Source organism: Corvus hawaiiensis, chromosome 30 (assembly GCF_020740725.1).
Source record: "Corvus hawaiiensis isolate bCorHaw1 chromosome 30, bCorHaw1.pri.cur, whole genome shotgun sequence".
NCBI lineage: Eukaryota > Metazoa > Chordata > Aves > Passeriformes > Corvidae > Corvus > Corvus hawaiiensis.
In genome coordinates, this window is record NC_063242.1 from 6489786 (window position 1) to 6512059 (window position 22274).

The 22274-nt window shown below is 44.2% G+C and overlaps 1 protein-coding gene across 3 annotated transcripts in view; it reads left to right on the plus strand.

Annotated features, from left to right (window-relative positions):
• Positions 1-3854: 3854 nt before the first annotated feature.
• ZNF516 (zinc finger protein 516) overlaps positions 3855-22274 on the plus strand; it is a 100243-nt gene continuing 81823 nt past the window's right edge. The window contains exon 1 of one of the 3 annotated variants that reach the window (XM_048289461.1): positions 3855-3979. The gene's annotated coding sequence lies outside the window, so the exon portion shown is untranslated. Of the gene's footprint in view, positions 3980-4072; positions 4123-11639; positions 11715-22274 lie in introns of those variants that run through there. The other 2 variants (XM_048289463.1, XM_048289462.1) reach the window with 2 other exon arrangements.

Below are 22274 nucleotides of genomic sequence, written 5' to 3' on the forward strand. Positions count from 1 at the left end.
TCATCTTTTATCATTGATGCAATTACATTGATAGCAAGGAGACAACTTGTATGAGTAGAAAGTAAAGAGGTTATGACCACATCCTGACACCTGATACAATTTGTCAACAGATATGACCAAGATGCTTATTGCTGTTACACATTAATAGACACATCAGATCATGAAATATGTGCACCTCTCCAGATGGAAAAATATTTTCAAATCCTTTTGCTAGATTTATGCCTGAATAAATTAACAGGGTGCAAGAGCTTGACCTCAATCCATGCAGACCTGGAGTATGCTGGCGTGCAAAACTTTGATGGGTTGGGGTATGTTTTCATAGTACAAACTTTGGAAGCAGCCTGACACTGCACAGCTACTGAGGGATGATTAGAGAGGAAAGATTGTTGTGGTGCACAAGAGAAATCAATGCATTTAATCCAAGTGTATAAGCTTGCTATTAATTGAAACCATTTTGTTTCAGAGTGAAATCTGTGCCACCCACAGAAACTCTGTAAGCACACCAGTGTTAGAATGGCCCATCTTAACTGGAGTCAGATATGTGAGTTTCTTGCTTAAAAACATTACTGGTCATGCTTCTGTGTGGTGATCTGTAGACATAGATGGGTATTAGAGCTGCCTGTGCCTTCCAGTTGGTAACTTCTGCACATGCTTTTTGTATCTCCAGATACACCAAGAAAATTCTGGTTTAGAATGTAAAGAGTAATACAAGATTATTTGTCATCAGTTTGTGTGCTCTTTTATCTGACCAAGCACAGTTTGAGAGCAAAACCTCTGTTTTAGATTTAAATAGAATTTCAGATAGATTTGTAACAACAGAAAATACTAATTGGCACAAAACCTGAGTAACTCTGAGCAAGCACACAGAAAAAGAGAGACTGACTCCCCTAGATTACATTTCACTGACTGTATCTGTGTATGTGACGTGTACACACACACATACGCACACACAGATATATGAAATGTAATCCAAACTTGGCTTGCTTGCCTGTCTTGAAGTATTTATCTATGCTTTCAGCCTTGCTTTTACAGAGATGGCCTTTTTTCCTCACTACCACAGTGTTTCTCGGGAACCTTTTCTTATCTCAATTTCCACCAATCACTCCTAAGGCTAAGTTATGCAGACAAGTCATCGCACAGAATTTCATCAAACTGCCATTTTCCCTAACTTGAGAAAGCCTGGTCCCAAACGCTGAACAAATAATTTATTAGACAATAGCAAAAGTAAATAAATGCTTTCCTGCTCCAAGTATTTCATTAGCCAGAATTATTATACATGCGAGTCTATAAATAGTAAAACACGTATTGAGCCATTAATATCACTGACATTCTCATACAAAATACTGTAATTTAAAGAATTTGAAACTGGAGGACATCTGGAAGATTTCTGGCAAAGACAAAATGAGTAAATTGTCTGCAAACAAATTAGTCACCCATGGAAATGATACATTACTAACGAATTGAAAATTAAGAACATCATCTCTACCTGAAATTTCTAATGACATCAATGATATTATGCAAACACATCCTGCATCTCTTTTAAGTATATAAATTCTTCCACTGTTTCAGTTTTGCTTTTAAAACCCAGAAGTGCTGGACTCAGCAGAAGAAATGTGAGAAAATCTCCTATTTAAAATTACATGGACAGAGGAACTCTGCTGGTGACTTTCCGTGAAATTAATATACCGCTTGATTGTTTTTAAGGTCTCTGCGTCTTCTGAATTTTTAATTGCCTTTCCATTAAAGTGGAATACCCCTCGCTTACTAAGCTTGAGTTGGGTTCTCCTGTCCTTTCACCCCTGTGGCCTCTTATTTTCTTACGGGGGTTAAAGAAATGTAAGACTGGGCCCTATGGAAGCAAGTATGGAAAATATTAAGCATTTTAAGCATTACTCTGTCAAGAAATAGAGCAAGAACTGTGTTGTGTATTCTCATGTTTTACTGTCTAAGGAAAAGGATCTGTACAGACTCCGAGAGAAAAGGAGTAGGTCATAAAAATCACATTTTTAGGTAGAGGAGTTGAGAAGTCTCATGCACCTTTCATTGCTCTGACTTGTCAATTTTCGCCATATGGAAATTGTTAGCTTAATACTGTAGTTCTAAATACTGCCCAGGAATGCTGATTTATGATGGATTTCTTACTCTTTGTGTAAAGAAATACTAAAGTACTATATAAACTGTGATTAGAGAATCTACACGCTTGTGTTACAGGCGTGTGCCTGGGGTGGATTCTTCAGGCTCAGAGAGGTGACATCTGCTCTGGTCCACTCACAGGTAAATCTGGCACCAATGAACTCAGAATTCCCACAAAATGCTGCACTTCTGGAGTAACTGGGAACCCAATTTGGCCTGCGATTGAAAAAGTGTGCAGGAAAGATGCTGATGCATAAGGGACAAAATCCAGACATTCCAGATACGTTATTTACTATTGAGGCACTTAAAGACACCACATTAATGTAATGAAGCTGCCTTTGAAGAACAGGCAATGTGCATTTTTTAAAGCATGTCCTCTATATTTTGACCAGCTGCTATGCATGCCTAGTTATTTTTTCTTCTGTGAATTAGAATTTAATTTGATTGTCCCAAATACATCCCACTCAGGCATTCATGCTGAAAGCAGCAACAATTGTCAATGACCTTTAACACGCCTGCTATACAAATTAGTGCAGATCATTAATCACACATAGCTTACATTTTATGATTCGTGTATCCTTCATTACCAACCTTCCCCTCTCGCTCGCTGCCCCCCACCCCCACCGCTTCCCTTTATTCCGAGGGTTCCTGTAGTAAGCACTGGAAAGGGCAGGATTTAAAGCCTCCCCCGGCCCCAATTTTGTTTTCTTCTCATTGCTGGAGCAGTTCGCGTCCCAAGTGTGAGACGGAGGGAGGGTGGCAAGGGGCCGGTGCGCCCAGGAAGGGCCGGGACAGGGGCGGGGGCCGACCACGGCGGGGAGCTCGGAGCCGGGGTGCCCGGGGGCGATGGGGTTGTGCCGGCCCGGGGCGTCGAGAAACACCGTCCCTCCGTCAAAAGTGCTCCGTGTCAATTGTACGTCATCGCACATTACGAGACAAAGAAAGAAAGAAAAAAAAAAAGGCTCCATCCACACCCTTGATGTCTAGTACCGAGCGTTAAATTAGGCTTCCCAGCCATAGACTAAACACACTCCCCTCGCCTGTGGCACACACAGATTTGGCGTGATTAAACCGAGCTTCGCAAACAGGCAGGAAAACAAGAATTGAACTTTTCAGCCATAGGAAAGGAGGGTGGCATGGGGGCCTTTTCTGTTGCTTGTTTTTTATTTTTTTTCTTTCTAAAGCCATATGGCAGATTGATTTGTTCGGAGGTCTTTCAACTTCCCCAGCGTGGCTGTTGAACAGTATTCCTCTTTGATCTTGATTGAGGACTTTAATGTTGTTGTTTCTGCGCATTTCAATAGATCCATAAATATTTTACCAGTGGAATTCGCCCCCCCCCCCCCCCAAAAAAAAAAAAAGAAGAAAAGAAAAAATAAAGTTTCTCATAGAAATGCATCTGGGGCAACTCCAGCCCGCACCTTTCGCAGCGGAGGAGGTACGTGGGAACCGGAGCGCCGGTGGGCAGAAGCGCCACTCCGCGCCCGCACAACGCGGCGCCCGCCTTCCTCCCCCCCGCGCTCCCGCAGCGCCCGGGGGCGGCGGCACCCGCGCCCCAACTTTGCCCCGCGCAGACAATGGTCCCCGGCGTGTGCGTGCGGGATCCGCACCGGCCACACCAGCGCGACCGCCGGGGGACGCGCGGCGGGGCGGGCGGGGCGCGGCGGGGGCGGTGCGCGGGCGCGGGGCGCGGTGGGGGCCGGCGGGGCCGCCCCCGCCCGCGCCAGTGGAGCCGCTCGGCGGATCATGTGCAGCGCGGCGCCGCTCGCATGCGGCGCGTGGTTTCACCTTCAGGGCGGCTCGGCGCGCCCTTCCCCGAACGCTGCCGCCGCCGGCCGCGCAGGAGGTGAGGGGCGGCGGGGCGGGCGATGGCCCGGGGGGCGGGGGGGTCCTCGGTCTGTGCCCCTGGGGGGAAAAAAATCCCTCAACTTCGCGCTTCCCCCCGGATACGGGGACTGTCCCCCTGGTCATCGGAGCAGCTCCAAAATGGTAACTTTGCGCTGTTCCGCGAGGAGGAGGTCGGGTTTACTGCAGTGGTGGTGCCGGGGGGTGGGGGAAGCCCTGCGGGCTCCGGGAGCCTTTTGGCTTTGTACGCTCCGTCAGGGGCGTTGAGGGGGGGGCGGACTGCGATATTAATCCATTAAGAGACAAAGAACAAATTGCCGCACTTTAAAGTAAAAAGCTTCGGCTGAAGAAGGTGGGTGATGGGTCGTCGAGCCCCGAGTAGCCACTTCAATTATTAACAGTGGGTTGTTCCCCCCTTCTCTCCCTCCACCCCCGCTAATATTGATCCAGCGTGTGCGTGAAATACCCGATGTGGGGCTGGGTCCGTGTGTGTCCCCCCCTTGTTTGCGAGTCGCACTCGGTTCCGTGGCGAGTCGGTCGCTGCGTGATCCCCGTTAGAGAAGTACACAGTTTATCAAAGGAAGTTGGGGGTGGGCGGGCAGAAAAAACAATTATTCACATATAGACAGCGAGGAGGACTCGGAGGACAATGTCTCCGTAGCGATTATTTCCAGAAGAGGAAAAATAGCCCGTTTGATGCGGGTGGAGTGGGGGAGGGAGGCAGGGAGTTTAATGTACATGTTAAAAAAAAAGGGGGGGGGGGGCGAGAGGAGGGAAGGAAGGGGGGAGAGATAGGGAGGGAGAGAAAAGAAGAACAGAAATAATGCAGTTCCAGACATTTTGTGCTATAAAAGATTTCCTCCTCCTGGTCCCTCCCTCCCTCCCCCCATTACTATCTTCGGTGATCATTAGCATAGCGCCGAGTCGCGATCCTAATGCGAATTAAGCACTTGGGCAAGTTGAGGAAAGTTTGGATGGGTAAACTTTGCTATGAGGGAAGAAGGTGGGGTGCTAAAACTGGCAGTACGTGTGGGGAGGCGTGTGGAGCATGACAGCCGGCCGTTGTTTTTCCCCTCAAACCAGCTAACCTCTGCAATTAACTGCTGGAGACAAACCCTGTGTTTTAAGCCGAAAAGTGTCGGTTTGGAGTCAGCACCATTTATTAGGAGCGTTAATAAGCTCCCAGCAGCAGACAGGGATCTTCTGGGGAATGCGCATTGTGTGTGCCCACAGCTTATCCTTTACATTACCCCTATAGATACTGAGGCGCTTGGGCATTGGACGTGCAAATATCATTTTGCTCGGACTATTTTCGAAACATTAATTCTCTTCTTTATTTAATCCAGATGCAGGGTTCCCCTCCCCCCCCCCTCCCATTTGCTGCCTTATTGTTGGTGTACATTTTCTGAAAAGGCGACTGGTGTAACCTGTGGAATTTGAAATGCAAATAAAAGCCTGTGGGAGTTGAGGCAGAACAAATCAGCATTTATAAAGTGAAAAAGATTTAATGTCTTTGAAACCACTGCGAGATTTATTTTTTTTTTTTTAAATAATAACTGAATCGTGACGTCAAGTCGTTTGGGCAAGATTTTTTAAATTTTTTTTTTAAATGTCTGAAACGCGGGTATGCGAAGTGCTTACAGGAAAAACAGATTACAAGATTAACATCTGTTAACATGATCGTTTATCTCCAGCCAAAAATAGGTCAGTCCTTTCTTAAGGAAACACGATTGCTGGGCGCATGATTAAATAATGAAATTAGGCTGATGAGTTCATAAATTAGACGCTGTGTCGACGTGCGTTAGGATCCGACCTGTGACAAAAATATGTAATTCGCGGACCGCCGGAGAGCGGTGCGGGGTCAAAGTCCCTTTTTGGGGAGAGGCGCAACTCTCTCACCGTCTCCTCCTCCCCTCCTCTTCCTCCTCCCCTCGCTCCCCATCGCCAGGCGCTCCCCGCCGCCCCCCCCGCCCGCACCCAGCGTCTCCCCGGCTGGGAAGCCGAACTCTCCCAGCGAGCGGAGAAGTTTCCTCGGCGGGGAGGGACGCGGGGGTGCCGCGGTGAGGCGGGGTTGGGAAACGGGGCCGGACGGACGCCGAGCCGAGCCCCCGCCCGCCGGCGGCCCCGCCCCGCCGGGGCGGCCCCAGCCCGCGGGCCCGCCCCCTGCCACCGCCCGGCCCGGCTGCGCTCCGCTCCGCTCGGCCCCGGGGTGTCGGGGCGCGGTGAGGTGGGACGAGGAGCCGCCGTGCCGCCGCCTTTCCCCGGCCTTCCTCCTGCCCTGCCGTGCTCTGCCCTGCCCTACCCTACCCTGCCCTGCCCTGAGCGCACCCCCGGCCCGCCCTCGTTACTGGTGTCCGCTCGCCGTTCCCCCCGCAGCGCTGGGATCCGGCTTTTTTTTGGAAGTGGGTGCAAAAGTGCCTTTATGAAAAAGCTCCTCGGGCCTGGCGGGGCCATCGATCTTTTGATTTTTGCAGGGTTTATTTTAACCTTACTATTATTTTGAGGCTGATTCACCGGTTTCTGGAGATTCTCCCCCCAAAGCTGGTGGCTGGCTGCCGTGCTCCGGGCCGGCTCGTCGGCGGCCGGGGAGAGGTCCCAGAAGCCTGCCCGGCAAAGGGCCGCTGCGCTTTGGCCCCATGCCACGGACTTTATTTCATGCTTGCTGCACTAAATGAGTTAACAGCCAAAGGGTTTTTCATTAACTCGACTTGGCAACCGTGTATTTCGTTGGCTTCTCCCCGACCCCGCTCCTCCCCCCCCCCCCCCCCCCCCCCCAAAAAGCGTAATTTTAAGCAAAAGCTGAGTGGCATAACATGGGTTGATTTTGATTTGGGAGCGGGAGTCTTTTTCAAAATCTTCCGTCAGATTTCCTTTGTGCCCCCATCCCTGGGCATGGTGTGTGGGTGGGATGATAGCTGAGTTTTATTTTGTGAGATGTGATGTGTGTCCTGATTTTTGACCATTGCTTTCCAGCAGTGTTTTAAGGCCCTGTGTGTCCTGGGCCAAGCAGGAGGATGCTGACCCTGTAGGAGGGCAGTAACCTTCAGCTGCCCCCCCCCCGCCCCCCCCCCCCCCCCCCCCCCCCAGCCCTGCGAGGGATATGTGGATGGGGCCGGGGGAGTGTGTACATGTACCTGCTGGGGAGCTGGGTGCTGCATGCAGGACAGGTGCACGCAGGGCCGGGAGGGGCGTTGTGGCAGGTGGATAGGAGTGTGTGTGCGCAGATGCAAGGCAGGGATGGGGTATGTTGCATTGCTGCATGGGAGCCAGATGTGTGTGCCTGCAGGTCCTGCTGGGTATGTGTGTGCATGGCAGTGAGGCTCACATGGCTGCAGGGAAGGGGAATGCTTCATTGAAGCAGGTGCGTGTGTGTGCTCGTGCCCCCGTGTTTGTGGCTGTGTCCCACGAGTGGGTGTGGGTGGTAGTGCATGTTGGGCTTCTCTAGTGAGGCCCCCCCATGTGCTTGCCCCCCAGGCTGGCTGCTGCCAGTGGGTCGAAAATAACTGCATTGTAAGAGGTGTTGGCTGTTTTTGGGGGGAGCAGTGCCAGGGAGGGGTGATGGTGATCATAACAAAAGTTTCCTCTCAGCGTGGAGTATATTGGGAGTTTTGCTCCAGTCCCTTTGTCCATGGCAGCTGGCTGGGATGAGTCGTTTGTTAGAGAATGTTGTTGCTTTGTTTCTCCACCAGCGTGTCCTTTACCTCTGTCACAGCAAACCCACAATCATCAGCCTGGTCATTTGCTACTCTGTGCATCCCAGCTTTGTCCCACTAGGGTGGGCCACAGTGGTTTTTGGAGCTTTCCTCATGTTGAAACTGGAAGCTGAAGTTGCATAGGAACACCTGTGGTGTAATTAGTATCAAGGTGCGGATATTCCAGGAGACATCTTTTCACAAGAGCAGCTGCCGTAGCTATCTTTAGTGAGTTTTGTATAATAAAGTCATTTGCATGGGGCTCTGTGTTACTGGCACAAGAACCCCTTTACTAGCTCCTGGTGTAAACTGGTTTTTAGCTGTCTCTAGAAATTCTTGCCTGGGGTTTGTTTTCAAGCCTTTAGTTCCTATAAAACTGAGTGGTGTTGAAGTGACACCTAGTTAGTGATAAGTACTGTGGAGTCTTTGTGAACAATAGGGCATTATAACGCCCCCTCTAAACTGTTAGTTTAATATGCAAAGATAATGCTTACAGAAGGGAGAGAAAAAACAAAGCATCAGTGAGAATAACATTGTCCTAAGGAATAATCTAAAACATGTTTAAGGAGAGGAGTGATCTTTGTTAGCGTGGCACCTATCTAAGCTTAGCACAACCTTCTAAACTTCTGTACCAGACAAACTATGTATTAGTCCCTCTATGAATGTGAATGACTATTTCTCTGTGCATCACAGAATAGAAAAGAGTTTACATCACTAGGGTGAAATCTACCTATTGTTACTTGCAAGTGACCTCAGTAACTCTCTCTGCCTAGAATGGAACAACATTTTGTAGATTAAAGTTTTCCTGTGGCAGTGACTAATGTATTTGCTTTAAAAATTAGATTAATTTTATGATTTTATAATTGGTCATAGTATCATGCTGTCACCAAGATTTAATAATAGCAATTATCAGTACAGAAGCATTCATTGAAGGAGTTGAAAACTATTGTGCCATTGTTCTGAATCTCTCCCTGTTGAATTGATCCTTGTTTTAGCAAAGGAGGATGTTTATGTTTTAACATCTTACAGATCACCTTCAGAAGCTGGGCTGTTGGCTTCAGTTGACTGAAAAATGAGTAACCTTTAAAATGCACCTTTGCTGTGGGTGCTTACACCAGAGGGGGCAGCCTGGAAGAGTATCGTCATAGAAATGGTGTAGTTACCAACTCTTAAAAACTTTGGGCAGTCTGTTTATTTGGATTTTTTTGTTAAGGTCTTTGTGTGCAGGTGACTTCAACAGTTATTTTTAATTACCTATAACTATTATCTTGTATAGTTATATGTATGTATATAGTTACCGATAAGTATTATCTGTATGCAGTTACCTATAACTAGAGTTATCTATAGTCATCTATCTATAGTTCTCTGTGATTAAGATCTGGTGAGTTTTATGCTGAGGTCCCATCTAATGAAGGGCATCTATATTTAGTATGATCCAAAACCTGTCAGCTTTGAAAGGCCTAACTTCTGTGAAGACTTCAGTTTGTGCCAAGAACTTCCAGGAGTTCTCTGGAATTAAATGCAGTATGTAGAATAATCCAGTGCATAAGCTTTCATTGAGACCAGTGATGAAGTCTGCATATGTGTACTTAAACTGGAAGTCTGGGTTTGACTGTACTGTTTCTTAAAGTCATCAAAATAGAAAGCTGAAATGCAAAGTGATTGCATTTTGCAGGAAGCAACTTGTCCAAGCTTGAAGATTTCACAAGAAAATGTGCCTGTTTAAGTTTTTGAGACACAAGTATGAATTTGTAGATACATACCTTTCAAGCCCAAATGGGCATTGGATTTCTGCACAGAAAGGAGAAATGGACTTACTACTGTTTTTCACAGCCATGTGATGTTCTTCAGTTGGGTAAGAGCATGTACTAAAGAAGTCCTAAAAACTGACTTGTTGCTTGTGAATCCACTGCTGCCCCATAATAAGCAGCCTTTCCACTCCCACTGACTACTGGGAGTTGCATGAGGGTGATTCTGGGTGGAATTACAGTTTCTGTATGCAAATCCGAAATCCTTAGTTATATTGGCAGTTAATCAACTAAAACTTACTATGGTCATTTCTTTTTCTCTAGCCATAAACTTAATCCAGATACCTAATCACAGTGTGGCAAAAAAACAGGAAAAAAAAAAGTCACATTTATTTGATTAGGTATCTGCAATATAAATATTTGAAACTTGGAGCAACATTGCTTTTTCAAAGCAGACATCTTACATGCTGCAAATATTTATACACTTCAGTGCTAGGATAAAGCTGTTCTGAATCAGACACTGAAGGCAAAATTCTGTTTTTCAGTTACCCACTGTAACTGCACAGAAACTCTGTGCAATACTTGGGAGTTAGAATGACTTAACAGATAGCAATATTTCTTGATTGTCAATTCTATGTTGAAAGTAAATGAAACTTCCTTTCCTTTTCCACCAGGAGCGATTCCAGTAAATATTATGTTAGTGAGCCCGCCCGCACTAAGACTTGCTAGTGGATTATGGTCCAGGTAGTTAACACTGCCACGGCTTTCATTAGGATGATGACTTCATTACAAATGTTTACTTTCATTACCTAACTATTAGTCAGCAAATGTTTGGTCTCTTGATCTGCTGAACCTGCTTTACCATTTGAAGCCAGCGAGCTCTCTTTTTTTTGGTGTGATGATTACTCAACGCTGGTTGTTCATTTTTTGATGTTGTGTACATCTTGGTTATCTGCAGAGCCCCGTCAGCATTGTTACACACTTGGTGTTAGCAGTTTCTCCTTGTGTTTCTGAAACTGCATTACGGCAACAGCGCCTTGTGCTGAACACGAGGCATTAAGCGTGTGTTCTGAGATTAAGTTAGTGCATGGATGGACAGAACTTGCATCTCATAAGTTGCTACCAAACTATTTATTGCCAATAAATTCTAGCAGGTCTCATAGCAGTAGCACAGGTCTGCTGTGAGATAAGTTGTTTATTTACCACTCCCAGGTTGTGAGCTAATATTGCACATAGTGTCCATTGCAGGGACACTGGGACAGGGCTGCTGAAGACGCTGGTCTAAACTGTTTTAAGTCATGGAGGAACAGAGGCTCTTTTCTGTGGATTCAAGACTGCTTACCTTCTGAGAACTACTTAAAATTCATTTTTGCTAACCTTTCATTTAAGTGATTACATTTGGAAAAGAACTTAATTTGTATCATCAGGATATTGTGTAGCTTAACGCTTGTTCAATAAAATCCGCATTTCATTATGAGCTGTTGGAGAAGCTGTAGGCCTGGCATTGCTGTTGTACCGTCGTGGCAAAACCCAAGGTAACTTTAGTAGGGTGACTGAATTTACAGCACTGGATGTGGGGATGAATTTAGCACACAGCACTTAGCTCCTAATTAAAGCTTATAGTATTACATCTGTAATCAGGGCACTCTTAGAATCTCTAAGAAATTACTTTTTGCTTTGTCTGCTATTCTCCCTTTTCTTTCTCGCCATCTAACTGTGTGGTGTTGGGAGCTTGCTTCTCCATGTTGGGGCTGTCATATTTATGTCCCAAAGGAAATGCTTTCCAGCAGTGTACTTCAAATTGCAAAGTAGAAGAATTTTGTGGCTCCCCAAATCTTTAAGGCCGGTTTCTAAAATGATCTAGCTTTTAATCTTCTTTTCAAAGTAAAATAGAAACTACAAAGCATGTGTAATTACAATTTGTAGCTATTTTTAGACTCCTGACATGTTTCATTTATGGTATAATGATAAAAACAAATATTCAGCACAGAGGCTAGACAGACAATTTTCAAACCAACAGCATCCGCTTCAGCTACCCTGTGTGTATTTCATACGTGTTTCCTTTGTTTTTTTTTTTTTGTTCTTTTTCGGCTGGGAGTGTACTGAAACTGTATGTCTCAGTACATGCTGGGGGGTGCAGAGAAAGTGAGAGCTCTGTCTGTTGGGCAGGTCCTGTTGTGAGTGTTTGCTGAAAACCGGATCGTATGTCAGTGAGTTTTAACGTACTGCACACACACACACACACACAGACGCACGCATGCTTTGCTTCTCCGGCAGGTATAAGAAAGGAAGAACGGTGAGTTGGCTTGTCACTATTTTTACACTGCATAGAAATGCTTATGTTGGCTTTTTACAGGGATAAAGCTGACTGAATAGTAATTTTTCCTTGCCTTTTTTAAAAAGATGGTGAGCAGTGAAGTGGTGTTAGTTTTCAGTAAAGAAAGAAAGAGAGAAGCTGGTGGAAATTGAGGTGTTCTAGTCACAATTGTAGCCTAATTTTAAAATGATCACGTTTACTTATTTAAAAATAGATTTGGGAATGAAATTAGCCATGTTCTTTGTTTTTAAAAGGGTAACGTGTGCGCACTCACCATATGGTAGCATTTAACCCATATTGTATGAGCTGACAACAAGTCACATTTATTCTCTGATTTATTTCAGTGTTTCAGAATGTTCTTTTTCTGAAATCTAGTACAATAAAAGATGCATTTAAGATTGTGCAATGTAATTGTCTGTAGCTGTTTTGCTTCATTGTTACACTGATACCAGGTTCATGAGTAAGCAATATTTTTCCCTTCTGAAATAATTTCCTTAAGAAATAGTCATTCTCTGAATGTTGAAATGGTTTGCGGGAAGAGTTATGAACAATAGCCAGTGACACGGTGTGTTGTAAAGGATTGCGGGGTGAGGTGTTACAGTCTCTGCTGGCTGAAACTAGAGCTGCTCCTTTGATGGTTGAGTGTGTGCTTGCAAAGTCTTTCTCCCCCTCCCGCCCCCGTCCTCCAGTCTTTACACAGAGGTTGCTTAGTTGTCTATTTTAATGGATGCATTCTGGCTTCCTTTGCGGTAGACTCTGAGGCACCTGTATTGGTGAGCTGGTACCAGCATTGGCAGCCACAAGTATGATAAAACCATGAATCAGGCAGCTTAAGGATTGACTTAAACTATGCAGTTAGGGAAATAAGATATCTTATTTTCCCTTTGGATTTCCCTGGGTGTTGTATTTTTAGGCTTTCTTTCCCCTGTGCCATCCTATCTATGCACATCTTTGGGGTTTCAGGAGATTGAGGCTCTACTGCAAAGTTCCAAAGTGTGCAGTAAATAGGAGTCAGCCCCATACGGTGCGTAGCGTGAGAACTTTGAAAAGTCAGTGGCACTCCTCACTGAGGTACCGGTTGCTCACCATCTGTCTCCTAAAGTAATTTCTTTTAACCTTGGGACTCTAAAATGTTTCAACAAGGTTATTCATGTGTTTGTCTGAAGTGTCTATAAGTGTACCGAAAAACTGCTAAGCTTCTAATTTCAACGTGGTGTTTGAATACTAATGTATACTAATTAGGAATGGCTGACGTTGTAATTTACAGAAGTTGAAAGGAACATTAAACACCACCCTTCCAACACTAAATACAGCTTTTCCTCCTGTGTGTAGCTGCTTACTTGAAACCAAGGGTCTGTCTTCCAGACTGTTGTGCTAGCACATTGATACATCCTTGGATAAACTACCAGGCTCATGTATTATCATCACATCAGTCCCTTTGCAACATCCTGTGTGTAACTGTACCTTTAGGTGATTAACACAATGCTTTCTTGGTACTGTTTTTGATGGCTCTGTGAATGCTTATTTTAAGACCTTTTTTAAAGAAGTGTTTTCATCACTAAAGAGAAAAGCTGTATGAAATCTGTAAATACTTTAATTAGATTTGCTCTGTCTCTTTTTTTTCTCTTTCCCTCCAGATAAATTTTACCTCAGTAATGAATGCTGTGATCTTCAATGCATAATTTATATTGACATTAATAATGATAGTTGAAGAATATTTTAAAGCCAGTTTGAGAAAACATGACAATTTATGTTGATAACCTTGGTCCCAATAAATTTGAACAGATTTTAGAAGAGAGCTGTGACTATCAGTGGTGTGATGAAATAACCCACTTCTTTTCATTGTGGCAAGCATATTGGAGAGTTCATCTTATCATGAGCGGTACATACCAGGTGTCAAGTGACATGCCAGACACACAGCTTTGCTTCTGAATGACTCTTTCCAATTAGAAAGTAATGGCTTTAACGGGATCAACCAAGTAATCGGAGTCTGTCAGTTCTCCAGTGCCAGGAGGTGTATATTTGCAAATGTTACTTATTTATCTGCTTTTTAATGAGTTGCAAAATTGTTGGTAACCTTGAGTAAATTTGGGGGGTGGTGGAAATACTATGTGGAAATTGTGGGATTAATGGTTTAGCAGTTGGGATTAAAAATAGTCTCAGCAAATTACCCTGTTGATACTGAAGCCAGAATCTGTTAATGGGGTTACAAGCAGATTGGTTTATCGGTCATTTATTTTCTAGGTTGATTAGGGATTATAGGTTGCCATCACAAAAGTAAGCAGTGCAAAAGGCGAGGATTGCTAATATTTCACTTCGAAGTTTCATGGATTTATAAGGAGGGTGTCTGGAGCTCAAAAGTGGCTTCTAGATTGTGGGCAGCCTTTCCCCTCAGATTTTTACATTCTGAAGTAGATGTCTAAGGAGCCTAGGTATTGTAAAGGGGTGGTTTGGCTTGTTAAAAGTCTGAAAAATGGTACAAAACAAGAATTGTGAAATTCATGCAGGCCTCTAAGAAAATTTAAAATGCCTGCTGCTGAGTTGCCTGCTGTTGTGTCTCCTGTTTCAGTGCAGAACCCAGGGCGTTTCTCGCTCACAACAATGTGTATGATGTGCAGTCTATGCAACAGACTGGAGGATTTTGTGTGTCCTGTTCTAACCTGCACAAAAACTGTGTGTACCTCTGCATGACAAAATCCTTTAACTCCGACCTGTTTATTGCAGATCCCACATTTGTCTCTGAGGTAGGGATGGAGTTGCAAACCAGGCCATCCCCTCTGAGTCCTCATAAAAGGATGACAGCCATGATGGAGCCCTTTAGATATTACTCTTATCTTCTGCTATCTAGCTTGGGAGATGCTGTGACTTTCACACTCTTTGCTACCTTGTCCTGACGTACAGCTTGAGATAACCGAGTGACATTTATTTGGCTTTTCAATACTTGCCAAGTGAAATGCAATGAAATAGCAGGTGAGCATTTCTGCAACTTTTTAGCTGGATGTGGAGCACTGCACAGGACTGGTGGAGAGAACCATAATTGTTTTTGTGTCCTTGGCTCTGACAGAAAATAAGGGGGAGAACAAGAAGTTTAAGAAGAGAAATGCTGACTTCTTTTGTTAAAGGAGTGGATGATATGAACTTAAAAGGAATCCTCTGGGGACTGGCTGGTCTGGCAGGCTGGTGAAAGGGAAAGAAACGGGAACCTTGAGATATAAGAGATTCTTACCCTTCTAAAGACTAGGTCTTCTAATGTCCTTGCAGAAGGCTTGTCCGAGCTTCCTGCAGGTTCTGTCACTGGTATCCGAGGATCAAGACTTGTATCACCAGGCTGGAGAGGAAGACAGATGGTTACCTGCTTAATGTGGCTCTTTGAGTTTTGTGCTCCTGGGGGATGGGAGAGAGAGTGTAATGGACTTGATGAAGGACAAGTGGTCCAGGCCAGTGACCAGGGTCAAGAAGTTTGTCTGAATTTTGGTTCAAGTCTTTTCTCCTGCAGTTCAGCTTGCAGACCAGAGCAGGTTAGTCTGGAGTGTGTAGGGACCTGTCCTGCTGGCTCAGTGGGATTGGGAATGCTGTCCTCTGAGGTGGTACTTCCTCTGAACAGGAAAAAAAACACCTTTGCTTGGTACAGTCTGTGTCATCTGTGATCCGCGTGGAAGAAGAGCACTCTCTCTTAAACTAAACTCTCTTCAATATGTAAGAAAAAGGCCAAGATGATCAGAGTTGAGAGTCTGACAGCTAAGAAGATGCTAGACGAGACAGATTTTTGTTTTCTTACAAACCTGGTTTATTCTGCTTTATTCATTGTATTTTACAGTTTCAAGAAGATAACAGTATTTGAAGGGCTTAAATATCAGTTTCTCATTCTAATATGCAAAATGAAGTTTTGAACTTGAATCTTCCCTTCTTTTAAAAAGAAAATATCTGTGTCAGTGTAGCAGTATGTGAAGGTAGGAAAATAATTTAGCAGACGAATAATAAAAATGCTCTTCACACAGTCCTCCCTAGTTTCCTCCCATGCTGTTAGGGTCTTATGGATTTTGACTAGCATAACTCAATTCTTGTGGAATCTTACGGCAGCTCTGTGAAGTCTATTGAAGACCAGATAACCAGAACTACTCCTCGTGTAATTCCACCCACAAGTAAGATAATTACACCTTGTGTTTGGGATAGCGGAGCTGTGCCAGTATGAGCTGGTTCACTCATAAAGATCTCTCAGCCGTTTCACGTCTGGCATCAGCATTGGTCTCTTCGCTCGGAAGTGATGAAGAGCTGGTGCAAGCAGCAGGCACAGCAAAAGCTGGAGGAGAGGAAAACGGGGTGTGATGAGCTGAACACAGCCTTAAAGGAAAAAAGACAGTAACAAGATTGTACAGAAATAAAGAGGAGAAAATGGATGTTTGGAGGAGCTGTGAGTGTCCAGGAAGACTGTTGAAGGTGGAGGACCACTTTCCCCTGTACCTAGGGGCACTGAGTTTCTGTAGGTGGGCGTCTTTGTTTCATCAGAAATCACCATGGCAGGAATCTGTAGTTACCTGCATTAAGGTAGCAGAAGAATCATTGTCTTTGGTGATCCATTTCTTCATGAGTGGTGAGGCTGAGGTTGTGGCCAGGGCTCCGTTGGTCATCTCGTCCCTGAACAGTGTTGCTGGATGTCACTGTCTGGGATGCGTTAATGGGGTCTGACTGAGATTTGTTTTATTTCCTGTGGCACTGGTCTGCTGGGTGGTCGCTGCCGTCCTGCAGCAGCACCAGAATGAGATGAGGTGTGTGCAGAGTTGTGTACGAGCAGGATATGGGAGATACCTGGTGTTTTGTCTGGTGCCTAGCATGTGCAGTCCTGCTTCATCAAGGTTCTGGGAGAAATTAAAGTGGTGGTGGTTGTGGAGAGGAGATGTTAAATAGAAGGAGAAGAGGAGGTTGGTCAAGCACGTGTTTGCATATGCATGGGGTAACTGAATTTTTCTTCTGTGTTGTTACTTGGAGGGACTTAAGACTTGGTTCTTCTGCACAAATCACCGTTTGTTGTAGACTTCTTTCCTGTCTCTTGTCCCCTAGGTGTACTTTGCTCTGCAATCCCTTTTTCCTGGCTGTTGCACACTTCTGAACTTGAAGGTGGCAGAGACTTGGGATGAGTGGGTGGATGTGGCATGCTGAGCATGAGAGTTTTTGGAGGAGGAATATGAAGTGGAGCAGGTTTGTGTTCAGAATGAAAACAGGAGCGATTCGGGTGTTGCAAGGGGCCTGTGAGAAGGATGAAGCTATGCTGAAAAACCAGGCTGTTGGCACAGAAGGGTTGGGAGGATGTCAGGCATGATGCTAACAGCCACCTAAGACTGATTAATTTTTAGCACTGGTAGCAAACTTCCTTAAGAAAGGAAACAAAGAAATTACTGTTAATGAATAGAATTTGTTAGAACTAGCTGGGTTTGTGAAAGATGCATGTCAGCAAAAACAGCCATGAAAAAAAACACTTGGGAAGTCTGTTGTTCATCCCGTCTTTTTTGTGAATACTGTCATGAATCTGTCCTGAAAGCACATTTTCTAGACGACTTTTACTGCTACAGCCTTAACTCTGACTACTTTTGCAAAGAATGTGCTGGCTATAATGTTTCTGCTCTCCTAAAAAGAAGTAGTAGCTTTATGTTTTTAGCATTATAAAGGAGATAAAATGAGGACTTGGAACAGTTCCCTTTTCCAGGCTTTTGTAGCTCTGATCAGTTCCTTTTGCTAACAATCATCCTCTACATCAAACCACAACATGATGGTCAGGTAAAGGTGCATGGAAACACTGCAGGCATCTGTTTTTATCTGACACAAAGTCAGCGGTTTAGGCTTACAGAAGATGATGATTTATCAAGAGAGTATAATTATAAGCTGTTGTCATATGGTGGCACCCAGTAGCAGTGATGATCTGTTGCTGCTGTTCTGGGATGTGTACAAACACACAGTGAGAATAAGTCCCAGGACTTGATTGTATCTTGTCTGTGTACATGTGGTTGTAGGGATCCATTAAGGGGTCATTAAAGTTCTCCAAAGCATATCTGCTGTCAAATTAAGTGCTAATAAAAGACTGTTAATTATCACAGTCCTCTTCACAATAATATGTTATTAGAATTGAATTTACTGTGCATTTTACTGCAGTGGGGGGAAGCCAACTTTGGCGTTTGATCCTCACCTGGCATTTGAATGTGTGTGCATAATACGAGGCAAAATTTTGCCACAATCTTCCTGGTACTGAAGGCTGCCTGCATGGTGGTCCTATGGAAGTGCCCTCTGCTCTCCTCCAAACTCAGCTGGTTTCTGTGCAGGAACCAGTCCTGCCCCAGGCTTGCAGGAAAACAGCACCATGGGGCTCTGGTTCTGCATCACTCCATGGGTGCCTAGAAATGTGGTCAATGCCAGAGTCCCTGGGTCATTCCAGAAATTAGCCTGCCAGCTACCTGGAAAATACTCGGATGGTTCATTGTGTCCATTACAGAGGGGTAGTACTGAAAAGTCACTCAAGAGATGAGTGACCAAGGAGGAAAAGGTTCAGCATACCATATAGCATGGGTATAATCAGGTGAGTACAGCTTTCTTCCCTGGGGAAAAGTGTTGTGTATGGAATTCTCTTTCACTGCAAAGATACTTTCCTTTTGCAAACAGCAGCAGCGACTTTCTGGTTTTGGCAATTTAGCCTATTAGTAAGAGCTGTGTGGCATAGTAAATATACACAGATATAAAGCTAAAGCTTACTTTTATATATTTTCTGAGCAGTGCAGCTGGAAGTGAAGTAATGCCACATGCTGTGGACATGTAAATGGCATTGTAGTTTCTTCTAGACAGTGGTCAGAAAATGATACAAATTCCATTACTTTAGGACATTGCATCAACTTGACCCCAGAGAGTAAACCTTGCTCAGTTACTGTGCATTTTGGTGGTGTTTCTCCAGTTACTTTGGCCATGTTAGTTTAAATTTACATCAGCATACATTAGGCTAGAGCTTGGCATTAGGTGTGCTGAATATGCACTGTGGCATAGAAAGTGGAGCAGGATGACAGGGAACTGGGCTGGCAGAAGGAGGTGTGCTCATGGCGTCTGTTTTGTTCCTCTGTATACTTTATTTCAGCCCTGTACTCCCTGAGTCATGTTAATCCTGGTATCGATAGGTACCGCCTACGCCCAGGTTATTCCTTCCTTGAGGTCATGGCATAGGGTCATTTATCTCACTTTCTGACTGCTTTTCTCGGTAAGCCATACTGTGCTTTGTAGGTCAATGATGAATTCATGGCTTTCAGGGAGTCATGTCTGCTCATGTGCATGTGCACACACACATACACATACACACGCCCCACTACAAAATAGCGACTTCAAAGCCCTCACTGGGTAATCTTTACTGACATCAGTGAGTACTTGTTACTCATCTGAGGAGTCTTGCTGACTTGAGAGGCACTTTCTTGTGAGTAGGAGTTTGCCAGTGTTAGCAATGGTGGCCCAGCTTGGCCCCACAGGGTGATCGTATGACTCAAGTACCCTAAGCTTAGCATTGCCTGGGCACGAGCACATACACACACATGCACAAAGAAAAAAAAAAAGGAAAAAGGGTGTTGGTGTTACCAGGCCAGGATTTGAAAAATAAGAAATTGTTGGTTTCATGTCTGTTGTTGGTGCTGTTTCAAGTCAAGCAAACAGAATACCTGCAGCCCTGTAGGTACAAGTGCCTCCTTGGCTGCACATAATGATGTGGAAGACTTTGTGTTTATGACAGTGCAACGTGATGTGCGTCTGTCCCCTTGCTTCTTTCGTGACATTATGGGCTGGATTCTCCTCAACTCTTCGCCACCTCCACCTGCCAATCAGTTCTGGGGTGTAGGCCGGGCCAGTTTGGTTCTCCGTTTGTACAGGACATAGACCTGCATGCTCAGAATATATTTGTTTAAACAAGAGGTCAGTTGTTAACAGAAAATGGTATATGCCTTGCTGGGTAATGGGAAAATGAAGGCAATACTGTCATGATGATGGTTTTAGAAACAGAGATTGTTTTCTGTAGTTCCTCGAGTATGACAGAAGACACCTAGCTAAGTATTGTTAAAAAAAGGTGTTTGCTAGACTAGTAGTAAGTGTTTGATGAGCTTAATGCCAAAGATGGCAATGCAATTTAATAGAGTGACTTCATAATCCTGTAGTCATTCAGTATTTCTGCTTCTTTTACCTTGGTAAAGAGCAGATTTAATTTTTTTTTCCCTTCTCCTATTTCCAGTTTTGTGGAAGTAGGTTATTTGTAGTCCTCTATAGTTTTGAGGTTATACATTAGCAAGCATCATATTTTTAACCCTTGCAAGTTAGTGTTGATTTTTTGTAGTATAAACATAGTATATGCCTATACATGTGGAAACAAAAGTCAGAGATTTATTTTAAAGCTTTAAAGGTGGATATGTGGTGTTGGCAAGAAGCAGAGTGTACCCTAAGGCATCCTTACATTGCCAGTTGGGATTTAAGCTTTTATACTAGTAAATTTTATTGTCTAGGTTAAAAGCCAAATTCATTCAACCAAATTAATCTCTGGATCTTTTCCAGTGTGGCAGAGTTTAACCAGGGACAAGTGTAGCTGTTTGGTTAAACATTAAAAGATGCTGTTGATTTGATAGTTTTTTAACTAATATTAGAGTGAGCTCAAAATGAAAAGAGGTTTTGAAGTTTTTGCATGGGGATGCCATGCTGCCAATAATAAAATGGATCTTTATTTGTTTATTTATTTATTTAATCAACATGCTTGCCATGAGTACAAAGCTGGTAATTTAACTCTCCTCCTACAGGGTCCAGCAGGCTGATCCCTGTAGGCAGATGCTGGTGGCCACTTGGAAGTCTATTGAACTGACTGCAAAGATTTGATCGTGTGGGTCAGTCTGTACAATTTGGGGTTTAGTTTCAGAGACAGTGATTCACTGTTGCCTAATTTTGGAGCTCAAATAATTGCTTGCTATCTGTGCTTCTTTTGAAGTGTTCTTAACTAGGGTGTAAAAGCAGGTAGTTTATGTTAAATGGCAGGAGAAACAGTTTGCCTGCTGCATGAAACCACTGTATTTGTGTACTGGTGTAATGTGTGTAATCCATCCATAAGTTTATGCATTCAGTGTCCTCCTGGAAGTGTCAGAGATCCGCAGTGCCCCCGAGCACTAGATTTAGCATTTGATGTTCAGATGTAGTTTTCAGATCTATAAAGTGTCTGCATCCTTACAGCTCCCCACTGGCTGTGTTTTTCAAGGCATTGAGGTGCTTGGTTCTCCTCCCAAGTCAGCTGTGATTTATGCTCAATCAGAGAGGACTGAGGCAGCCCACTGAAGTTACCCTAAGGGAAGCTTTCATCATCAGGATGATTAAAAAGCCTCGTTTGGCATATGATGCAATACCAGTGTGCAGGATAGCCCTCCTGCAGGTCTAGGGCTCAGGCCCCAGCTGATGCTTCTGCCCAGGTACCTTAAGGATGGCAGAACCACAGGTGCAAAGTCAGGAACAGAAGGAGCAGGCAGGAATGGTTGTTCCTTGTTCCTGTGGATTTTTCTTGAAGCAGTAAGGGGAATGGGAAAGAAGGTTTAGGAAAGCTGAATTACCAACTTGCATAAATGAAAAACAGCTTAATAAATGCAGTGCTGACATAGCATAGGTGAGATCTTGTTGCCCGGTTGCTCCACATGCCCCGTTGTGGCAGCTGGGGCGGTTGAGCAGGGTAGCACGTATCCGCTCCCCTCTGCAAGTTTTCATGTTGCAACTCCTGTATGGATGTCTTCTGGCCGAAAACTTCTCTCAGGCATCACTTTAGGAAGCATGTTTTGACACTGCCATCTTGCATATGTGCTTAGAAGGAGTCACTGCAGGTGTCACTGCAAAGACAACTCTTCTCTCGTGTGTGGTTGAAAGGTTGCAAAGCAAAGAAGTCAGTGAGAATTACTTTATTTTCTTTGAAGAAACCAAACCCTAATCTTCCTCGTTAAAACTGCAGAAATGTTACAAAAATGTGTATCATCATTGAATATATCTGGGAGGAGGTGATTAGTTTTAATATGAAACATTGGGTTTGGAATGCTCCAGATCCAGGGCATGGTATTGCAAGTATAACATGATTTGGGTAAACCAAAACGGTATTTTAACATTTTGTTTTGTGTTTTGTTTGTTTCTTGTTTTTTTGTTTGGGTTTTTAAAATTATTTTAAACACATCAGTATATGCACTTGGGCCCTTCATTGGGACCTGTTTGTGGAGAGGTGACCTTAACAAGACATCCTGGCCCGGGTGGGTTCCAGCCTACTCTACTCCTTCCTTCAGCGGAAAGGTTTGGTATGGAGTGGCTGATTCAGTATTGAGAGGTATGGTTTTTTGGGTCTCTTTTTGGATTTAATCCATGTGCTTTATTGTCCCTTTTTTTTTTTTTTTTTTTTTCTGTGGTGGTGACACTGACATTTGTGAAAACCAGGTCTGCTGAGAAACATCATTAACACACTAGATGTCCTATGTCACTTTGCCAGGGTGAGGAGGAAGGGATTTGGTTGGGATGTAGCAA